The sequence below is a fragment of the Aythya ferina genome, assembly GCF_964211825.1.
Source record: "Aythya ferina genome assembly, chromosome: 25".
NCBI classification, from domain to species: Eukaryota; Metazoa; Chordata; class Aves; order Anseriformes; family Anatidae; genus Aythya; species Aythya ferina.
Window position 1 is genome coordinate 1,396,254 of NC_140323.1, and position 24,077 is coordinate 1,420,330.

At 43.5% G+C, this 24,077-nt stretch overlaps 1 protein-coding gene across 3 annotated transcripts in view; it reads right to left on the bottom strand.

Moving 5' to 3' along the window:
- LOC311423740 (uncharacterized protein) overlaps positions 1-13,682 on the bottom strand; it is a 239,522-nt gene extending 225,840 nt beyond the window's left edge. Inside the window, exons 1-2 of one of the 3 annotated variants that reach the window (XM_084498121.1) lie at positions 13,661-13,682; positions 677-891 (exon numbers count right to left, since the gene is read on the bottom strand). The gene's annotated coding sequence lies outside the window, so the exon portion shown is untranslated. Of the gene's footprint in view, positions 1-676; positions 892-3,292; positions 3,502-13,640 lie in introns of those variants that run through there. The other 2 variants (XM_084498120.1, XM_084498119.1) reach the window with 2 other exon arrangements.
- Between the last annotated feature and the right edge of the window lie 10,395 nt (positions 13,683-24,077).

Sequence of the window (24,077 nt, forward strand, 5' to 3'; positions counted from 1 at the left end):
TTTTATTTGACTGACTTTAAAAGCACTCAAAAAAGTGCTCTATTTGCTGACACTGTTTTCTTTCAAATGCAGACACCACAGGGTACGTATGCTCCTCAGAAAGCCAGCGGCCAGCCTCCACAAAGTAGCACCGAGCCCTTTCAGTCAGCAGTGAAAGTTCCCAAAGCTTCTGACATTTATTGCCAGGCTCATTCTTAAGCATAACACGCAGCCTGTCTTGGACATCTTACAAAAACGAATCTTCCTGTTTAATACTAATAATTAAAGTTACAGTCTTGATTCCAAACCAAATCATTACAATACCAGGAGCACAGCATATATTCAAACCAGGATCCTGCCAATCCTTTTTTTTTTTTTTAATACACTTATCCATCAAGCATTCCATCTCTGTAGGTATCTTGTAATACATAACCAAAAAGATTTTTTTTTCATTAAATATTTTTCTCAGGGAATCTCAGAACTGAGATTTTTAACCAGCCATTCCTTAGAGTTCTGGTTGTGCTTACTGCATGGCAGTAACAAGAACACTAGCAACAAATTGATCCCCTTCCTTATCTTTTTAAGTAGACAGAGTAAAAGTGCAAAAGTATAAGTATAATGTGCCAAACATAAGTAGATGAAAGATTTGGTAAACAAGAAAACTTGTGTGTAAAGGTAATAAAATAAGTGTACCTACCTTCCTACTGCCCGGGCAGAAGCTGGTCCAAGGAGCTGCACCCAGCACGGAGAAATTGCTTGGTTTTGCTCCAAGCCCCCCAAGGTGTGATGCTGCACGTGCTGGTGCTGCTTCCTTCTGATTCCGTCCTTCTGAAGGAAGCTGATGCTTCCTTCCCTGGCTGGCTTCAGCTTCCTGGGCTTGAGAGGCCTTCTTTATGGGGCACTGTGAGCTCTCTGAAGACAGAAATACAGTTGGGTATTAATGATATGCTAGGGAATGTTTACAGCACTCACAGTAATGTATTACCTAGCCATTTGTTCCCCCCCCCTCCCCATACGAAGGACACTTTGGCTAACAGCTTTCCATACATTAAAGCAATGAACGTCCATACATTAACGCGATGAACATAACGAGACAGCAGACAACCTGCCAGAGAGGCACAGTGCTATGGCCAAGGCTTTGTCAATACATGCAGTTAGCACAACTCCTCGGTGATGACAGGCACTATGTAAATGCAGGCTCGTTATCAAAGAAACCACGGCTCATTGCTCACATTGATGCAGCACCACAGACAAGAAAAAACCCTCAAGTTACTCTTCTGAGCAATATGTGCAGTCTGAAGACTGAGTATTTCCAAATCTTAGCACCTAAGATGTAAATTTGGCTAATTAGACAAGAACTTACTTTAAGGTGAAAGGAATGAGATCAAAAAGAAAACCAGCCCAAGTATCACCAACACTCGGCTGGGCTCATGTGTTTGGCAGCCTCTTCTTGAGGTTGCCACTGCTGGTACCTGGAGCCTTCTTAGCTCCAGGTGCATCCATCCCCAAGACGCAGCCCTTTCCCAGCCCCAACAAGCCTGCGCTTGCAGGCTGCCTGGTGCTGACACGCCAGGTTCGGTTCCACACCGAGAACCTGGGACCCGGGGCCCTTCCCTGGGGATCCTGCGTCCTGAGCAGCGCCTGGCACTGAACCCCTGCTCCCAGGGGGCTTCGGCACCTCTCCAGCCATGGCCCAGCCCTCTGTACACCAGCCATTTGCTGTCCCGAGGAGCATTAAAAGAAATCCAAGCGTGGCATAGGCTGTAACTCGTACTGTTGAAGAAAATATTTGCAATGCCTCTACCCAGCTAGGCAATGCTCTCACTCAAGATTCACCTCCGGGACAGCACATGCAGGAGGCCAGCCCCAAGAGCAGCAGGTACACAGCCACTGCACAGAAGTCCTTCCCTGTCAGAAGCACCGGGAGCTGAAAGATGCTTGGAAGGCCGTGAAGCACAGCTCACGCCAGCAGCCTACCTGCCCCGTCATTCTCCCCCACAGGGAACCCCGATGCCTGAGCTGAGGTGAACAGCCAGGGAGACAGCTGGAGAAAGCAAAGTTTTTGACTCAACAGCTGTCTTCTAGTGATGAAGCGAAATTCCTTACCTAAAAGTAGTTTTATTATTTTACTCGAATACCCTCTGCTGTCTGCACTACAAACCCCGCAGCCCTTATCTTTGAGCCCTCGTCCCACAAGCACTGCCTTGTGGCTGGTGGTAACTCCGCCGAGCTCTGAAGCAGAGGGGAGGCTTGGATAAGAGGCCCTTTAGAAACCCTTTACAAATGTAGATTTGATTGACTGACTGATTGAACTTAATTGCAGACATTCTCTTAATTGTACACTTAATTACTGACACTGTGTCAAAAGATTTCTGATGCAGCACCTGGAGGACAACCTTGCAAGTGCCAGTCAAAGCCAGCTGCACGAGACATCGGGGAGGTGCTGCATATTGCCTGCAGCTTGGAAGGGGAAAAATCATAATATTTTAATAATATACAATTAGGTTTCACCCACCCTCAAGCGCGCGCGTGCACGTACACACAATCACAAATCTTTTTGCAGGGAGGGCATCTAATGCATTGGGAAGAGAAAAGAGACAAAGAGTGCTAATTATGGGACCACGTGGCGGTTCCACCCTTTTGTGGTCTCTCCTAACACCCACAGTGCTGCGAGCGGCAGGGGAGGGCGTTATGCCATGGGTTTTGGCAGCAGAGACACAGCTGCTGGCCACTCAATCTAGGAACTCCAGATTTTGTGCTCAAATTGTAATTACCAATAAAAGCCGTGATATTTACTCAAAGGTTAAAACTACACATTCTCAGCAATTCTTTTGGGTCACTGCAGGCCTTCCTGAAAACAGCCGTGCAGGAGCACCACAAATCACAGCGTTGGTGCTGGTTGTAGTGAGGAATGTCTGCAGGAGTTTTGTGGCTACGACTCCTGTATTTCTCAGACAAATTAGCATTTTACTGAACACAAACCTTAAACCCCTGCTGGAACAGCTTGCATGTACAGAGCATGCAATGCACAAACAAAACAGATCTGTTTTTACACATCGTTTCTGAGTGTTTTTATCACTAAAAAACCCTAAATTGTTAGGATTTCTCAGTAAAATAACAGAGTGAAGTCATATTTAGAAAATCTCCTCATTAACTAGGTGTGGCAGTTAATAAAAGGAACAGCTGCAGGGTGTTGGATGCTTCCACTGCTGCAGCACGTGAATCGTTGCGGGAACCCCCCCCATCAGCACACTCACCCTCACCACAATGCCAAGCACCATTACCCCCACCAGGGATCTGAGCACAGACTGACCTGTGACTCCTGTCTGCATCTTTGAAAACTTCCCAGGGCAGCAGCAAGCTCAGGCCACCCAGGAGCTCCATGGCAGACCCGGAGCGACGTAGCAGAGGAGGGTGAACCGAGCACGTTGTGATCCCTCCAGCACTGCTCCCCAGGAAGCATTTTAGGGTCATCCCACAGGTATTGAAAGGTGTGGATCAAAGGAGAGCTGAAGGACTGCAGAAGGGATGAGGTGAGGGGAGGATGTCACCTGCAAAGCACAGCACAGGTGCTGCAGTAGGAAATAAGATATGGGCTCCAGCCTCTGAATCCACCCTTCACACCGAGGCGCTTCTTGCAGCAGCTGCTGAGGCATCTCCTTAAAGGTCATGGGAGAGGCACCAAAATTCTCTGAATTAATGACTACCAACCTCAAGAGAAAGAGGGGACAGGGCACACAATTGCACTCGCTGGGCTGCTGGTTCCCAGTCACTGCCCCCATCACCGGCATCTCCCTCCAGAGGGCCCCAAGTGTGGAGCCATCAAACTGCCACCAGCTGCGAGACTGACAACAGTCTGGATGCACAGGCTGGGTTAGAAAAGGGAACCTTTCCCAGAAAATAGCAGTACGGATTTTAACAACTAGAATTGAGGCTGTGCAATACACAGCACATCACAGACGCCAGTGCAAAACTGAAAAAAATCCAAAAAGTGGCACACCAGAACTGTACAGACAGCTAGCAGAAAGGAGAGGAACTGTTCTACACCCACAGAAATGCAATTTGCTCAAAACACCTGGAGTCTTGTTAATTTACCTGTGACATGTTGCTACACTTAATTGCCTTTGACAATTAGCAACATTTCAACACCTTCTTTAATGGCCCAATTATGAGAACACTTGTCTTCCGTGCAGCAGATAGAAGAAAATAGATGGGTGAACTTCCAGAGCAAAACTCTCTGCGTATTGTAACAAAAAGCTTAAAAACAACCCCCAAAAAGACAATCCTGGGATTTTGTTTGGCTCACGCTGCAGACACACTTAAAGTGTGTGCATGAAAGGGACGGGCAGGCCCAGCCACACGTGCTGGTAAGCGGCACCTCCTCATGGGCTCCACTCTGCTCCAGCAGTGGTGCAAGTGGGAGCGCTGTGTGACAGGACCAGGTTCTGCAACCTGTGCTAAGATCTTGCTTTCCCTCTCCTCACTCCTTATGCTTTGTCAGCTTCAGCTCCAGTCCCCTCCTGCAGACTCGCAGCTGAGCAGCACGATTCATCCTCAGACCCCTGTGATGCTGTTGTCAACTCTCCATCTCCTTTCAACTCTCTGCTAAACACCGTTCTTCCTCTCGCTTCAGCACCTGCATTCCTCCTCCTAGATTTATTTCATTCTGTGAAGTTCCGTGAGCTTATGAAGTTCAAATTCTCCACCAGCATCAGTTGGTGCAACCCCACTGATAGGGTCAAGGCAGAGCAAGCGGCACGGTGCACACGGGTCACGTACCACGGAGAGTTTCACTGAAACCTTTCCTGCTTTTCCCTGCGGGCTCTCACACCACCTGCAGAACAACTGCTAGAGTCAGGGGTGCAACCACGACAACCCACCTCTGCTGGTGATCTCCTCTGCTGGATAGTTTTTTGACAAGTGCACTAACACCAAAGGGAGCAGCTCATTTCATTCTCACTGCAGGGTGACAGCTCGGTGTCTCAGAGAAGGAAGGAAACCTGCCCTTGCTCACGGTGACCTCCAGGAGGTTTCTTTCAGAGGAGCTGCAGCTGTGTAAATTGCGAGCAGGTTACCAGGAAGCTCACCAACCACAAAGCTCACCAACTGGCTTCTCCGTGTAAGCCAGGGGAGTCCTACTGCTGAATAGAGTTTATGAATAAAACAATGTTTTATTAAATTACTGTTACATTTTGATTGAACAGCATTTGGACTACATAGGAGTCGGCATATTCCTGAAAGTAATTGGTTTTCCACATCTGCTTTCCTTTCTAATTGGACTAATTACTTCAGTGTAGGATCATGTTCACTACTCTCCAGAAAGCAAGAAACCTTGATTTACAGTGAGAAGAGCAGCAATTAGAGAGAATTAATTCATACAGCAACATCTAAATAAATCATATTATGAGAAGACAGCAATGTAATTATTGTGACTGGTGGCTCCCTTGTGGAGAAACATCATCCTTAAGCCTAAATCAAGCAGTTCTGCCCTCCGATTTCTCAGAGCATGTACTACCCATTTTATTTAAGACCTAATTGAGGTGCATTGTCAAAAACAATAGGGTCTAACACTCCTCTGGCAGGTGAAAAAAAAATCAAATCCTTGACAACTCCATGTTTGTCTTCAGAATCAAATATGTGTTCAACAGCCACGGATAACAAATGCCAGCAGCAGCCTCAAATTAAAGGTGCAACAATTTCAGGGAAGTAATATCCTCCACAATGAGACAGGCTTTTCTTTCTCTCAAATCCAGCCCAACCCATCCAGATGGCCAATTAAAAGGTTTAGTGAGAAGGAGAACATGCTGAACTACAGGGCTTCAGAAGATGATCCAGCTCCTTATGTTGATAATTTATCTTCCTACTTATACATTAGCAGTCTGGTCCTATCTTGCTGATTGAGATGAGACGTCTCTTTCCTACCTTGGCAAGCTGTGAAAGCCATTTCGTGAGGCTGAGCTCCCTTCATCTGCTTGTTATTAGTTCTGTCCCTAACGTCATGCTCACCGAGTTGCTGGGACTCTGCCTCTTCAGAACACACTCAGCTCGGGAGGAATTCATCTCCCCAAGAGTCTTTCATTTGGTTCTCCAGCAAGCCTGCAAACCGTACAGAGACAAAGCGCACAAGCCCTGTGATCCCTTCTGAGCACACTCAAAAAATAGCTTTTGTTTCCAGTGTGAAGTGACACACAGCTAGACATCGTTCTGCTCTGCAAGCTGCTGTGACTCCCATTAGGCTGACTTCGTTTGATAGGCGCCCCGGGAATGTGCAGGGGGCACTTCCCATTAGAGGCGCTTGCCACTTTTACATGTTAGGTAGTCACATCGCCCTGCACCATCGTATGACATGTGTGAGCATGACAAGGATTAGCATGCTGTATTATACTTTATGTCCACAACCTGACACATCATAAATCCCTTACGTCAGAAAACCAAGTTCACATCCAAACAATTACCCTCCTTTAGCAAGTGCTTGATCCATTAGGAGTTAGGGTGATAAATTGTCGGTTCAGACAGGTGGAAACTTATCCATCTTGATTTGCCATTCTTCTACCATGGCAGACAAATACAGCCATCAGTTACAGCACCTGCCTGCTACAACCAGGACTATGATTTGAGGGAAGGGTGTTATCACTAGGCCTGAAAAAAAAAAAAAAAAAAAAAAAAAGCAGAGCTTGTGGCTTTGTGGTTTGAAGAATACATGTAGGAGCCTTAGCTTTTTCTGCACTTAGTGCGATTCAGAACTCCTCGCCCTTTACTTCAGGGTAATAATTTTCATGGCTACAATTAAAACAAGCATTAAAAAAAAATAATCAAGAAATCCAAAAATCAAATTGAAAGCGACCAAATTCTCAGGAGTTGATCCAGACTGTCAGACATTTGCACACAGGGTTCCCCTTTGCTGAGGCCCCTCCATGCTGCAACCTGTAGGGTCATTGATATGCAGAAGAAATACATGATGGGTGTAAAAAGCTGCCACCTCATTCCCGTTGCATTTCACAGTCCCTCTGCACTCATCAAAATATCCACAGCTGGTAGAAATTTGGACTTCAGTGACAAGCAGCTTAGCAGCTCAGGATTAAGCCCACCTCTGCAAATACCTACCCAGAAAGTGTTTGAGCAGTACAAAGTAGCCTGTTAGACTTCCCTAGATCATTTTTGATACCAACATATTTGGTGCATTATCCCAGCCTCAAAACAAAATAATGTACAAAGTGGATCTGATTGCTTTAGAAGCATGGAAGAAAATCAATTATTTTAGCCTCCTATGCCCATAGCAAAAATATGGATGCAGAATTATCATACAGGTCCTAAAAATATAATAAAAACCCCAAGAACCACATGTGTATTAAACAAAAGATGTACAAAAATAAATACATTCAAGTATCACAACAATGTAAGAACTATTTTGAAGGTAAGTGGAACAGCTAATAATTCACAGCCATTATTCTTTTATCATTGTTCAGCTGGAGGTTGAGAAGATTTTAAAACTGCAATTATCAACGATAGATTTGCATTGAAATAAGCTTCTCCACTGCAGTTCTCACTCCTCCACCCTCCTCCTCAATAAAGAGGTGGATGCAACAAAGAAAGCTGCGTTTTTAATATAACAGATAAGACCTTTTCCAAAAATATCCATGCAATCAGATATACCAAAAAAAGGAAGAAAAGTAGAGTCACACTTTGGTCATTTTTCAAACGAAACCAGTAAGATATTTCTTTTGTGTCAGGTTGGTGACATAGGGAAAATATAAATTTTATACATGATGAGGATCAAGGAGGAACTTTTTGTTATTAAGCTACAGGGAAGTGTTTTTAATACCTTTTTATTCCTTTTGGCCAAGTTTTAGTTATTAGGCCTCGTGGGCCTCTCCCATCAGCTCACCAGTAAGAGGAAGTTTTGCATGCTTGGCCATAGGGAAAAAGGAGAAACTGGATCCAAGAAACCAGGCTGAGCAGCTGGACCAGGCTCGGGGTGGGGACCAGGCAGCAGAGGTCTCCCAGCAGCTCATGGAACAGAGCAATTCCGCCATTTCCCCAGCCTCGACTGCACAGACCAGCTGGGGGTCTTCTGACAACGTCCCCCTCCCACAACATAACCTATAAAATTTAAAACCCCTTTTCTAATAGAGGCATCACAGGAAAGATGCTACTCACTTCGGGTTTTTCCTTTTCTGGTGCTTTCTTCTACCAGTCTCCTAATAACCATAGATTAATGAACAATTACAAGGCTTCATTCTTACTGCCATGTAATTCCAAGAAAGGAAGAGCATCTTTCTGGAACATTATGCTTGAAAAAACAAAGGAGAGCTTTGACTGTCAAGTCACTGATGTTCCCTCTCCACTTAAAAGCTTTCCAATTTACTTACAAATTATAGTGTTTTTAATGCAAATTAAGCACTAGAGAACATTCTTTCCTTCCCCCAGATTAGCAAGAACCAAATTGACCAAGAAAGCCAAACATGGAATCGGGACACAATGAATATTTTAAATAATGAGCCTGTTTAATTATTCTGATTGGTGAAGTATGAGGTTATTAAAATGCCTCTGAACTGATGATGGGGTTTGAGCATATGGTTTTGCTTTCTGAACACAGAGAAAATGTTTTCTGATACTCTGTGTTCCAGTATTCTTTGTTGAATTAACTACTGGGATGAAATACAGCTACACATGCTCAGAGACCTTTGGGAAATATCTTTTGCTTCAGAAGCAAATAGCACATTGCAGAAGGCAGAGGCACTCTAGAAAACGGAACGACAGCACCCAATTGACCGGTTTCTACATAAATTACCTGGCTCATTCCAGCTACTTAGGGCAAAAAACAAAGTTCATTCAGTTCTGGTTTCTGTTCATAAAGCATCAGAAAGGTGACTTGCTCCCAGAAAAGAGGATAGCAAAGTTATTTCCTTGCTCTAAACATTAGGGTAAAATTTTCTCTGCTCTGCTGTTGCAGTATCCATCTGCACACCTCATCTTAGCTAAGAAATTATTAGGCTGTCATGTTCCTTCCCCACTACACACGAGTCAGCCCCTCCCTTTTTGGTTTTGCAGTCTTGTTTCTGGAGAGTTTGTTTACAAATGCTCTCAAGTTCAGGGTGCTTATGTCCAGATAGAGGGGAAAAGGTGAACCAGTTCCTACTGGAGGTGCCAATTGTTCCAGGTATTGATCAGCTGATGCTTCTCCAACTGCATGGACCTTTGGGGTCAGTGCTGTCTGCTTCCTGACAATCATCCATATAGGAAACCTAATTACTCTAAAATAACAAGCACTCTTTGCACAGAATCAAGCCCAGGCTTGTGACCCACCTGCTCTCCCCGTGATAATCTCCACCAGCTCCTCACCTGGCTCTGGCAGCAACCTTCCGAAAAGCCAGCAATTTCAGGACAGCACCGAGGTCTCACTGTGCCCATCAACAGATTATGAGGGTGAGAAGTTCACGTCCCTGTGGCAGCTCATTCACACCTCCTGATTCCTAATGCCATCTGCTCATCCCCGAACCTATTTTCAGATTTAATTAGAAATTTTGGAACTTCTGGAGACTGAAGGGCATAGAGGTGAATGAGCACATCTGGTCTGTGCCTCCTGGCTCGATACCTTGTACTTTAAACATCTCTAACATCTAATGACTCTGAGCACTGGGTGACTAACTCTGCCCTTTGATGTGCACTGAGAAAGGTCAGAACCCAGCGGAGAAATTCACTGTTCCGTGGCTTTTTAGTATGGATTCCCATTCTCCTGGCTTCCCAGGTTCCAGCATAGTCCGTACGCACCTGACTCCCATCTGCCATCCCATCTCTTGCACTGCACCAACTGCTTCTGTTCCCTCGAGGAGAAAGCTGGAAGCAGCGGAACAGAACGCTGTGATAATTACCTTGTCGACATCTTCTCCTAAGCTAGCACACGGAGCAGTTGGGAATTCATCTGAATTAAACTCCCACTTCCTCTTCCATTTCCTCTTGGCTTCATGCACACCAATAACGCAACACGTGAAGAACATTTTAACCTGAAGCCCCAAACAGGTGCTGTGAAACAGCACGGGGAAACAAATGAGAAAGAGCAGCAGGCGTTACCACACGGGCTCAGAAGGACCAGACTGAAAAGTTTTGGTTGCCGAGCAGATTTCTCCATTATTCTGCCAAGATTTTTATTGGTTTTAAATACTTACAATTCAGAAAGCTTTAAAGAAGCCTGATGCCCAACAGGCAGGATCACAGCCCCTTCTCCACGAGCAGGGCAACCAGCTGCTGAGCTCACAACGTGGCCCCAGGACCCGCAGCCAGGTCTGACACTGCGCACACTGCTGCGAGCACAACGCTCCCTCATGCAGATCCCAGGGAGCTTGCCCACTGATACCAGAGGCATACAAATTTCCCTCATAAAAATAAAAAATAAAAAAATTTCAAGCCTCTACCTACATTAGCTACTGAGTGGAAAAAAGAAAAAAAAAAAAAAAAAAAAAAAAACACAAAACCCACAAAAGCCAACTAGACAAACAAAAAGGAGATAAAAGCAGTTTGCTTTAAAGCAGCAGCTTTTCTGAAAGCCCACAGTAAATCTTTAAGATTATCAATAATGAACACATTCAGTGTCTTTTCTTGTTCTTTTAAATCACTTCTTTCAGTGGAGAGAAATCAGTCTGGGGGGTTGTTCATATGCGAGCTGCATTTATTATCAAGGGATTGAGACTGCTAGAGATGGAGGGAAGTGAAATGAGCATCGACAAGGCTTGGGAAGAAAGCACGCAGCCACTTTATAGTCCTTCCTCCACCTATTTGTCACAGCACCCCAGTAATGAGCACTGGAATTCATCTCTCTAATGACATTCACAGTGGTAGATGTTTTCCCAAATTTAGTCAAGTGACAATACAAAGTCTTTAATATGCAAAGGAGGCCTTTGTGTAACTCACCATAACTTTGGTGTCTTGTCATACTGTACAGAAATTTCAGGAGAAACAAATTGCAATAATCACAGGAGTGAACAAGTTGGAAGGAACATGTCACAGCAGTAATGAAATCTTCTGTTGATTTTCATGTATGTGTAGACATACATTACAGAAAACTAAATGTAGTTCCATGAATTTCTTATAAACTACAACAATTCAGCCGTATGGATACCACAGAGCTATCACATGCCCAAATAACAGTAAAGACTGATGTCACTTAGTCAGTTCCCCCATTTTTCACCCGCCTCAAACACAAGTATTCTGCTTTGAGCTCTATCTGCTATTCCTGTCACATAAATATTTTCCTCAGCTACGAAGGCGGTATGAAAACCTCAGCTCACGCTCTTTGCATATGTCAGATATTAGCACATTTAGAAACTAAGAGGACTTCTTCACAGGATTGTCTCCAAGCCACAATAAAAGCAGTGTTGCCAGCCCTCAGGTTATTTAAAGCACAAGCTGGGCCTTAAAATGATGAAATGATGAATTGAAAGGAAAAAAAAATATGAGGTTAATGGTTTTAGCATCTAAATTTCTGACTATATTCACTTTTTTTTTTCAGCCCACTGTACACCAGTGACAGGATGCAGCATTACCTTGTGCCAGCCAGCATCAGTTCAGTGGGCGGACTGTGCTACAGCAAGCACATCAAAAAGGAGCAGGGGTTAACTATCATGAACAAAAACACAGTATCAAGCAAAGCAGACACCCTGTACAAGTGCACGCTGCTACAGTACCACTTCAGGCCACCTCCCTGCTCTGCTCCACCAGCACAAACCAGAAGCTGCCCCACTGCATCACCAGCTCGAAGCTGCTTGAAACCACACCAACCTGATCCAGCCCAACGACTGCCTGCAGCCACAACGCAGCCAGCTACCACAGCGGAACAGCACACAGCCTGCTCAGGGAATGATAAAATTCCCACAGTGAAGTTGTGTGAGGAAAGGATTAATCTCACCTGAAAGGAGATGTCAATTGTCTAAAATAAACAGGGAGGAGAAATCAATGGAGAAAGAGCAGCACCTCCAGAGAACAATTCATCATATTTTAAAACTTGCATCTGCTGCCCTATCGGAGGTATCTGTCTCTCTTTTGACTGCAGAGAGAAGCTAGCACAGACTTCAATCATTACTGATGTCCAATTGATGAATCTCACCCTGGATGTTTTCCATCAGTGTTTGAGGTGTTGTCAGGCTACCAGTAAATATTTTACAGACCCACACTACTGAGAAGTGCTTACAGTCAAGTGAGTACAGTTTATGCCGTTTGGCTACCAGCAGACTTAAATCCACTTCTGGTCATTACACATCACATGAATGCAACTTTCTCCATCGCTGTGCACCTCCACCCTGAGTTTGCTTCCTACATTGCCAACAAGGCGATAGCAAGACAGTAAGTTTCCCCTTTAGTTAAGTGGGGATGAGATTAAACAAAAGCACATTCTCCATCTAGCCCCTAATCTTTATGCTAGAAAATCCTCCTGGCTATGCATATTATATTAAAAGAGTATGTCCTTTTCTCCTGATAATTCTTAATTGATCACATCTACAACATAGACAGAGCTGCTTGACTAGCAAAGTTCCATATGAAAGTGTCCTATTTGTTGGTGATTTCCCTAGGGCATCTTTTAAACCATTAAAATTTACAAACAACTTGATTTCTTATTAACACACATTCTTAATTGCTTTCCTGGGAACACAGTAAAGTTATATGGCTCCAGGGTTTTAAAGCTAATATTTAAGAATAGCTTTTAAACAAAGTAAAGCAGAAGTACTGCTCGAGAAGCAGTTCAGGCTCAGATTGTAAACAGAGCTGTGTCCTCCTGACTTGCTTGGATCCCATACATCCTACTAGGCAGTTTTGAATATCAAAGCTGATGAATTTCACAAATAAATGGTCTGATTACAGGGACATTTTGTTGGCATGTTGGTGGACACCTGGCTATTGGCAAGACATCTCCAGCCTGCTTGGACTGCAATTCTACAAAGACGCACGAACTGCTAGCCACTTCGGCTGCTTGAAACCATTTCTCTTTTTAGGGCTAAATCCTGCTATCCCTGGTTTCGATTCTGCTGCAGTAAATCTTTCCCACAACGTGACAGCCTTTTATCCTTCCCTCCCCATGTTTGATCACTGGAAACAACAAACCTATTTAAGCAGGAACGCTCATCCCGTAGGATGGTTCAGGACAGGAGAACCCTGAAGCACAAAGGTGAGGTGTGGTGGCTTTACAAGGCTGCAAACACAGCAAAATCCACCCGCAACACTGGCACGGCACCGCTGAGGCCTCCCTGCCAGGAGGCCCACAGGCCCGGCATGCTCACCTCCTGTGCCACAAACTGCGGCTATTTACCACCCAGCAGCCTTTCCCAGCCACAAATACATATTTTCATTTGCACATGAACACTTCTGAGCACAATTGTACAACACCAAGCGCCTTTCCTGCCCCCTCTTCAGCCAAAAGGCTCAAACAATGGCAGCCCCAGAGACCTCCACCTTCAGGCACGGAGCAAAAAGCTCCGTGTTGACAACAATTCAGTGAGGATCCCCCTCAGTCACAGCATATTTCAGAGCGCCGATCAGGAAGCACATTCTTATTCCAAGCGAGTACCTCATCATTTTAATGCATTAATCAAATCTGTGTTCCAGGCCTGAAGTCCCTGTATTCATCATCAATTCAAGATGAACCTATTATTTAGGTTCAGAAAATTACTCACTAAACATAATCAAGCATTACTTCGCTGAAGTCTTCATACCAGAGGGACGTGTTCTCAGCTGCTAAAATCCTTCCCGTGTTGACCATCACTGGCCCAGAGAATTGCCTTCGTGTGGTCAGCAGGCTGCCTCTGCACAGCGCAGGCAGAAATTGCAGCAGGCCGAGGCCCACCCGCAGCCCGTGAAGGGACACGGTTCCCCCATGCGTTCACCCCAAATCTGGGTTGTTTTCCATGGGCTCGCAAACAGCTTAAATCATGGTTCAACAATTTTTCAGCAGTACACCCCATTTTTCACTAACAGAAATGCTTGTGGAAGGTGCTGCATTCCGAGATTTTTCATGTATGCATTTCTATTTCAGAAATGATCCAGGAGGACTTTTTTTTTTTTTTTTGGTCCATCAGCATTCTGTGGGAACAGATTTAAAGGAAGTATCTTCGTCTGTAATGGAAATCCCCAACTCCTCCCACACGTTTTCCAAGCAGACCCACCACTGCCCTAGTCGGTCAGCTGCTCACTCTCACAAACCCCACAGCAAATGGCACAATTTGCCATAAGCTGAAAAATTACAAGTGCACTTTCCATATAAAGACTAAAATATAAATCCCAATGCTATCTCAAAGCTGGATATCACCCAAAAGTCAGGAGTCTGTATTTCTTGGCTTTAAATATCACTGAGAAGTATAAATGGATCCTTTTAGTTAATAGTAATTATTATTCAGTCTGTCATTAACAGCAACTGCACGCACTTTGATGGATGGGTTGAGAAGAAGCTTTGTTTCATTTTATTGCTGATTCTGTGACTAGTTGCCAAACTTTTCTTATTACTGATAATTAGATCCTGTTAGCCTAGCATCTGCTTTTCCTCCGGCAGCAAACGCAGAGGATTCTTTGTGCATGAGGGGTCTGCACCCAGGACAGGAGGGGTGGCTGAGCAGACTTGCCACAAATCTGAGTGAATATATATATATATATATATATATATATATATATATATACACACACATGTATACGTATATATATATATACATATATATACATATATACATATATATATATATATATATATATGTTCTTCACCTCCCTGGATTGAGCTGATTTTAATCAGGTGGCACTTGCAGAACATTAAACTGCTCGTCATCTTTCCAGCATATATAATAATGTATACACAATAAAATGATTGGCAAATTGCAACATTTAGGTTCCCTGCTGATGAACATGGAATGTCTCGGGTTTTGGTTTTGCACTTAGGACACCTTCATCAGGGTATGGTAAAAAGAGCTGGAGCACAGACAGCTCATTGCAGAAGCCTGTCTTGGACTTCCTATCAGTTAATTCTTTTTTTTTTTTTGTAAAATAAAGACTGTGCTGATCTCATGTCATAAGAAATATTTAGAAATACATATTACACAGAGGTATTATGAGCAATTTGGAGATGTATTTCATATGTAAAAATGATAAAATCTCTAGAAAATTTAAAACATTAATTTTATGAAACACCAGCTTTACAATTCCTTTGTTCTGAAAGACAATAGTAAACAATGTTCCAGTGACCTCCAGTGGGGACCAGGGAAAGTACATCCTTCCTCAGCTCTGGCTTAGCAGAAATCTTTTTTCCTCCCACAAAGCCTGTAGCATTTGGACTGATGTGTCCCTGGAAAGACTGTTCAGTTTTATTGCCTGATGAACAAACAGGCAAAGTGGTCCGAGATATCCGCAGCATTTTTTTCAATTCCAATTCATACCAACTTTTATATACAACTAACATGTAGACAACTCCAAGTTGAAAGTCTTCAGTGATATGACAAGAGGAAAAGAGTAAAAAGTCATGGAGATTTTGGTGCTCTCTAAGCCTGGTTCTTGTTTTTGTGGGCTATGGGGGGGGAAACAAAACAAAACACATGAGCAACATGCCTGGAGAAAAACCAATGGATGACTGATGTAAGGAGAAAAGTAGCTTTAACTCCTTTCAGCCTAAGAGCGTTAATCTACAGGAAATAAGGACACTCTATTCATAAATTTGACATTACAGTCTTAAGTTCAGAATACTTTAACTTGTGCACTTAATTATTTCAATTGGTTTTCTCCCCTAAATTGAGTATATAAGGAAATGCTAGCCAAAAGTAGTGTACAAAAAAAAAAAAGTCACCCTTGACTCTCTTCAGTGGGGATGGGTGATCTGTGCCAAAGTTATTGGACATGTGTGGTCTGCAAAGATCATCTCCATCAGCAGCTGACATTTTAAGGCTGTACTCTATCCTGTACAAAGCAGCCTGATCCCAAATAAAACATAAAAGCTTCAAGGTGGCTCACCCTTTCTTCTGTCAACACAAGTCAAGGTCTCTTACATTAGCCTCATTATTTGCTTATCCTACTACTGACTTCGGGAGGCAGGCATCAATAGAAATGCCTCTGGTCTAAGAGTAATCCTCCCCCTCTCTTTCCTTTGTGGGAAAGGAAAGGCCTAGGAGGAAAGGGAATAAGGTAACTTAAAGCAGAGTAGTTCTTATCACCATCTGGCCCTCATGAACATGAAAGGAACTCCGCTGATACATTAATACAGCCAATATCACAGGTTGCAACAGACAGCAGGAAGAATGCGTCAGTTGTCAGAAAAGCCTCTGCTAAACTCAGAGCAATGACCTTGAAATTAAGACGGAGCAGTAACGGTAGGGGAGAGCCTGTGTCACATAACACTTGCTGACCCTAACTCTGGAGCAGTTTGTTGTTTAGAAAGCCGAAAGGACTAAACACTTTTTTTTTTTTCCTCCTGATCTCATTTTTCCTTAGTCATCACCTGGGCCTAAGCCCTGCAGTAAGGTTTACCTACAAGTGGATGGCCTGGACCTTTAATGCCCCTATAGAAAAGTACCACAACTTCTGGATCTAGGAGAGAACTCCTACAGTTTATCACTGGCTGTGCTACCTCTGATTGACCCTTGTAATCACATAGCGATGCCAGGACCCACAGCGTGCTGTTTTCAGAGACAACACCTCACACCATTCCTTCCTGATAATGCAAGAAAAACAATTGTGCATTTTGCCCATTTCTTTTTTATAATGGAACAACTAAAATTTCCATAAGGAATCATTTAGTGTCTCCAAAACATCATTCCTCATTGAAGTGAAACTTCACAGAAGGGCAATTCTTCATCATGGGGGAGTACCAACACTAGCAGAGAGTCTCTATTCGCTACTGTCTGCACAATATTAATGTAGAAGATAATATATTGGCTTGAATCAATATTTCTATGACTTCTCCATCCATCAGCCCCCCTTCATTTGATAAAAGTCCTTCCATGTCACATTCTCTCAGACTGATGAGATCACAGTGCCTCTTTCTAGCATGACTGATGGTGTGTAGATGTGTAATTGCCCAATAAATCACCACCTCTGGATCAAAGATCTGAGATCCTCCGCACGCCAAGGAGGCACACGAAACATCATAACATACAATAAGTTAATTACAGTAAGATTTTAGTACTTTTAGACATGCTGGGTGTTATTCAACATATACAGACATCTTGAAAGACTCAGCCACAATGACATTACTGCAAGAATCAGGACCTGAAACCATGGACATTTTGGGCAGGGACTGACCATTCATGGAAGCAATGTAGGCCAAGGACTCAAATGCTGTACTGCAACACAGAAAGCCAAGAGCTATAAATAAGACAAATATCACTGTTATTCTATGCCTGCACAGTGCCTGCTTTAAGGACTTCAAGCAAGGCTTGTGGCTGTTACAGAGATCTATCTGCATCTCAGGAATTTCATCACATGAACCACAAGAACAGATTGGGCAAAGCCAGGGAGAACAGGTCTGCAAAAGGTACATCTTGTCCTGTGTATGATTTCCAGTAATGGGCACTAGAACATGCAGTGGGCTAATGCTGCAGACGCCCTCTCCCTGGCATAATCCCTGCATGCAGCCCTGGGGTTCCCAAGGCGTCACCTCCTCTCCACCCCTCTCACCCGTGCTCCTCAGCATGCCAGTGCTATGGAAACACACATTCCAGTTTGTCCTAAAGTGATGGAAAAAGTATATTTCTGCTTGCTGTCTCACGGACCCTGTGCAGGTGCCAGGGGCAGCACTCAGGTCACCACGGCCCTGCTGGCTGCAGGAAGAGGAGCCAAGCAGACGCGTGCCATGTGCCCGCACCCCACAGAGCTTCCTAATCCCAGCAGCAAGGCCTCTTAAAAAAAAAAAAAAAAAAAAATTTGAAAGATGATATTTCATAGCCCCAAGGCTTAGGCATTGTTTCAAGTATTTTTTAGTGGAATTTGATACCGTTAAAGCATGAAGGAATAGAAATTTTCCTGCCTGTTCCCAAGCCCACATATACCTTAACTCACACCAGCACCAACAAGCTCACCCACCCAAACCTGCTAACTTGAGCACAGGAAAATAGTGCCCACAACCCTTCTGTTGTACAGCCATCTGATCCCACAACCTTTAATCCTCTCTGTCATCCCTGCAAGATCAGGCATTAACATCTCTGTAACCTCTTGTACTAATTAAGATAGCAGATCTATGGTATTCGGCTCCGCGCTGGCTTCAAAGCCAAGCACTGACAGGCTGCTGAAGTGTTTGTGCATTTCAGTGAGTGGCCCTTGTAAGACAAATTATAATGAACACACCACAGGAAGCTTTAATAAAGAAACATGCAGTCATTAGAGAGGGGCTAAAAGTAAGAAAAAAAAATAATCCTGAGCTAGGCTTTGGAAATTAACAGGTGGGAAGCTTGCTGCTGTGGAAACAGCCCCTGTTTCTAAGCACTTTGTAGGCACTCTGAAATCTGGACACCCTGTCCAGGCTCTGTCCTTTCTACAAAAGAACATTTAAACGGTCCCAGACCATTTGCTTCTCCAAAGCATGCCTCATATTACAAATGACCTTAAAGGCAGCAATAGCTTCCAGTAGACTCCCAAAAGAGAAGCCAAAGCAGTTTAAGGTAAACGTGAGCAGCGAATCCATCCCCTCTGGGCTAAAACGATTTCAGAGGTATGTAAGATATGTAAATGCATCCCCAGTGTTTTTACTGTCTAACTCATTTCTCCAGCCCAGACTGCTGCAGCAATGCGGGGTGCTTCCTTCCCAAACCTCCCCCAAGCTGCACACCCAGAAGGGCTGCACCACTGGGACCGACCGCAGCCCCAGGCTTTGGGATTCAAACAGCACTGCCAGGTCAGGAAGGTCTGACTCAGCTGGAGAGGAGGTTTGAGCTTAAGGCCCAGCCCAGGATACAGGATTGAATAAAGTTTAAATCCTGAAAGCTGCTTAAGTCTTCGTGTTGCTATTTTTCACTTCACTGTACCCACTCATGCTGCACTGATGAGAAACCAAGCAGTCCCTGAATTTACAGGCTGAGACACCACTGAGTTACAGGGAAAAAGAAGCTATAAAAGACGTTTCCTATGTAAATACCACTAAAACTCTTCACAAGCAACATCAGAGATAGAGGATACAACTGGCACAAGAAGAAACATTTGCAAAGAAGGCAGAGAAACAACAACAACAAAAAAGCTGTAAGTGGCAGGAACTAGAGTAACTCAGGTCTCACTGAATGAAGAGAAACCTATTTGCTTTGCAGTTTCTTTGGTTACGTAAATTGAGTTTGGTAAACAAGCTCCTGTCTCATAGCTCCAAGACCAAACACAAAAGAAAAGAGATACCAACTTCATCCCTTCTGCAGCTTTAAATAGAAGAATTAATAAACATTAAAAATATTACAATGCACAGATGCACAGAAAAGCAATTCTCTCTTCCTCTGATTACCCCTTCCAACAAGAAGGTTCGAGAAAATTTCTTCCAGACTTTTCTAACCACCTATCGTAGAATAAAAAAGAGAGAGAGAGAGAACAAGAAAAGAAATGGGGGGAAAAAAAAAAAGAAAAAAAAAAAAAAAAAAAAAAACTCTTTTCAATGTCCTGAACAACTTTTACTTTCCCCCTACTACCTTGACCACAGTCCTTGCTAAATAGAATTTGCTGCATGTGGCGTTGGTGGAGCCTCATCATTTCAATGCCATTCACCTTTTTTCTTTGATTCTCCATCTCCTCCACCTGCTGGCTCAAGCCAGTGCCAGCCCTTCCCAGAAGACCTGATAGCAAACCAACTAATTTGGCCCTAGAAGTTCATATTTCTGTGCTTGCTTTCCCTGCTCTGCCCTTTTCATGGAAGCAGAATCAAAATAAAGTATTTTGGGAATAATAATAATAATAATAATAAACATAACCATAACTGGAACACTGAGATGAATTTAAAATAGGACCCCAGAAAACTTCCTCCCATCAAAAAGTGCCCCCAATGGAAGCCTTTGGGTACACCTGAACTCCCCAGGGGAGCCTTTACGCAGCCCCACATGCAACCGGACTCTGTCTTCGCTCTTTCCAAACAACCCTAAACGTTATAATAATAAACTATTCATTTAATTTCATTACTTTCCTAAACATCTCTACTGGAGTTCACTTCATGCTAGTATACTTTGCCAACTTAACTTTTTAAAAAACTTTTTATTGATATAGTGTTGCACAGACATTTACATTTCTTGGAGGAAGGGAAAGGCAGAGAGGAAAATTAAATTACTTTGCTTAGTGATCTTAATTATCTGAAATAATTACCTTCAGTCAATTCTCAAACAAGAACCCTCTGGAGAACGGCATATTTTAGTTTGGATAAAGGAAAAGGAATTGAGTCCAAAGGAATACATTTTGTAACTTATTTAGATACACCTAATTAACCATCTGACTGAGGAATCCAATCAAAGCTTCTCTATTACACTTAATTATTAAAAGCAATTTAGAGGGGAAAAACTAAATGAGGGGTCTAAAAGAGCTCTCTATGACTCAAAGGAAAACTTCAGCAAAGAACTGAATAAATGGGTGAAAGGAGGCCAGAAGTAAAGTGTTTTTAATAAAAGTGATTCGATTCCTAGCCAGGCTCCAGCATGGAGGGATGGTAACCCTGGTGTTTTGTATACAGCTCTCCTCTGGAAGGAGCATAAAGATTTTTAGGCTTCCCAGAAATGGGCAGAGCTTCATTAAGACCTTTTCAGTGGAATGTGAGGGAAATGCTTTGTTCTTTAAGCAGAAGTGGTTGACAGCTTGCAGAGACATTGGCCAATTAAAAGAAATGATCCCCATTACATTAATTACAGAAAACTTTTAAAAGTCCTCCTAAGACTTTTTGCATGGATTTGTGCATCCAAATGTGTATCTCCCTGTCTGGAAAGGGAGAAAGCAAGTCTTGCTACTGAATGCTTATGACAAGATGTGAGAATTTGATTGGGGTTTGTTTTTTTAGCCAAAACACAATGGGGAGGTATTAGAGCCAAGAGCGAGGAAGCAGATGCCAGGGCTGGCAGAGGTGCTTTCTTTCACCCCACCTGAGCAGAGCATTGTTCTCAGCAGTGTGCCTCCTTCCTCATCCTGCTTCAGCCTTCACAAATTCATAAGGCAGAGAACAATATTACTTTATTTTGATGTGAATATATTTAGCAGGAGTGTCTCATTCCAAACGTGTAATGGATTCCTGCTCAGTGGGATATCCTATTTTTGATGCAAAATTGTATTTCTTTGTCTGCATCCCTGTGTTACAACTGCTGCATCTCACCATCCGCCTCACCTTGCTCCAGCTCTGCAGGGAGAGGCTTCATGTGCCTCTGAGGGTGTACAGGATGGGGTCTGGAAAGCAAGGAGGGTGCACAGGATGGTGCAGGCAGGACAACATTCCTGTCTCAATGCTGCTTGTACATCTTTTGCCAGAGACACAGAGAAATAAGGCTGAAGAAAACCTTACATGCTCATCCAGCCAGCCCTTACTGCGATGGAGTTAAATTCTGCTGTCTCCCCTTTTCTAAAGTGAATAACTCACTGCTCAGTGTGCCAGTTAATAGTTATAACAAACTCCAGGTCTCCTGGAAGCAGAGTAAAACATTGTTTTCATACAGCGGAGATAGCTCCTCTACACAGGTAGCTTCTCTCCTGAATTTCCTTGTGCAGAGAAGTTCAGCCTCACTTGTCAGCCCCCAGGGCAATTCAAGGACTTAAAAGCAGGATACTGTTTAAGGGTTCAATCAAAGCAAACAAACTGCTAAAAATAAATTGGCATCCCATCTGTTACCAGGCAGGGAATTTAGTCTTAGCAGTCAGGGGACGGGATGAAAGGCTGCAATAAACACCTTGAAATGGATATCTGAGAAATTCTGTGGCCTCAGGTAAATGGTCTGATTTTCTCTTCCTTCCTTTGCACAAAAAGTTTTTTTAATTTATTTTTCCTAAGGGAGAGAAGTGAGCACAGGCTTCTGTGGTACGAGGAGGGAAGCAAACAAATATTGAACATCCAAGTTTAATAATGTTCAAATGAACTACTGCTGATAAACATGGTTTCACTGGCAGAACATGAAGCACAGGGGGTGATCCAAACCTGGTGCCAGCCCAGCCTGCTCCCATCGAGCAGCATGGCAGGCAGCGTGTTGAAATGCACTCCTGTAGCACCCAGGGAAACTATCTGATATTCTGGTCTCTCCTGACAGCAAAAGCCTTTCTGTGGCAAAGCCTTTCCTCAAGGAGTAAATATTTTGCAAATTAACAGCATGCTAATGGACTACAGTGTATGTTACTGCTGCAGCAAAACACGGGGTGCCTGTGAAAGTCTATTTACATGCGAGAGGCAGCAAGCAGCAGGAACCTGCCCAGTACTTCAGATAAAAGATAACAGAGAGCTGTCTTCAGGCAAGCAGCACTGTTTCCTAAAGGTGTATCCAAAATATATTAAAAAGACAACAAAGAGAAATGGGCAGGAATTAAATGCCTGCTAACATGAAACATGCCACCCTGCCTGCAGTGGGACCAGGCTGCTGCGCCCGCAGCGGGAGCTGGGAGGGAGCCCAGCCCGAAGGAGGACCTTAAACAGGACTGGTGGCACGGCCAGACACAGCTTCACGAAGAGCAGACAAGTAATGTGTGATAAAAAATGAGAACTCACTATTAAAACCCCAAAATGCTTCATTCTCAGCAGAGGATGTAAAGGATTTGGTGGGCAATAGCTGGGGAATGATGGAAGGGGTGGGCTGTGGTGCTGGTACAAACTGCACGTTGCATGACTGGTGCACCCCATTGCTGCTGACTTTGTTAGTTCAGTCGTAATAAATCAAAAACAAAGTGTTTTGTGCTGAACAAGCACAGATAATAAAGCCATGTTGAATCAAGAGTTTTCATACCAGTGAGATGCCTGGACATACCATTTTGGGATATGTCTGCAAATTCATTAGTAACTTCTGGAAACTCTCTTCCTTTTGGCAAGCATCCTTCTTGTCCCCCGAGGAGCTGGCATCCACATCCTCCAGGATATTCACTGCTTGGCTCCTTGTGTTGGCAGTGATCTGCATTAATATATCATGTCTGATTGGATTTACTTTTTCTAAAACCAGAGGGGGAAGGCAATTGAAAATAAAAAGTAGAAAGTGCTTTTCTAAGAAGTGTCCAGTAAAGCGCAGACTTTGCTTTTCATCTGGTGAAAATATTATCATTTTAATTCAGGAAAACACCATGTGAGAATGAGTTCAAGTCCTCATTTGAATCTACAGAGGCTTTTCTTTTCCAGAAGGACCATATTTTCTTAGGGAGCTTGGTTTTTCCTGGCCACGATTCCCATGCCTCCTACCAGCTCCCATCATGTCTGGCCTTTTGCCTTTCTTTTTTTTGAAATCTGGTTTCACTCTGTATCTCAAGAGAAGGCAGCGCTCACTGATCAAATCACACACATGCACACAAGAAATATAAAATTTGACATTGTAATTATGGAGTTCTCATATTAAATCTATGTTCATTTTGTGTAGAAGCAGCTCTTGAGCATTATCACCATTGCCTTTTGTTGATTTTTCACAAATAGCCTTATGAGAGCTGCTTAGAGTTTTTGTTGCCATTCAAGCTGTGAGATCATTATGAACCAGAAGATTGAAACTTTAAGATGCAAGACAACATGGATCATAGCCAAGAAACATATTTGGGAAGCAAAAATAAAGCAGATGTTTAAAGTCAGGAGAGCCTGACAGACAGAGATCTGTGGAGCTCAGAAAATACAGGCTGGTTTAAGCAGAAAGAAAAAAATAATAATAATAAAGTGCCAGCTCCTCCTGGTGCTGTCTGGGGCTGCTGGTGAGCACACTGACAGTGTTATGCTGGGGGTGCATTCCCCACAGCATGCTGGTACGCTGCATGCAGCCCCGGGGGTCTGGAGCAGCCTCTCACGTGGAAATAGCACTTCCATTCCTGATTTTGCTCCTTCTAAGGCAGCCTCATGAGCAATTTGCCTTTTACACCTTACTCTTTGATAGGGATGCTCAGAATACCCTGCCTTCCTCTCTGCCATTGCCAACCTGAAAATGGACACCTGACAGCTATTTCTAGTTCCTGGCTATATAAATAATGAATGG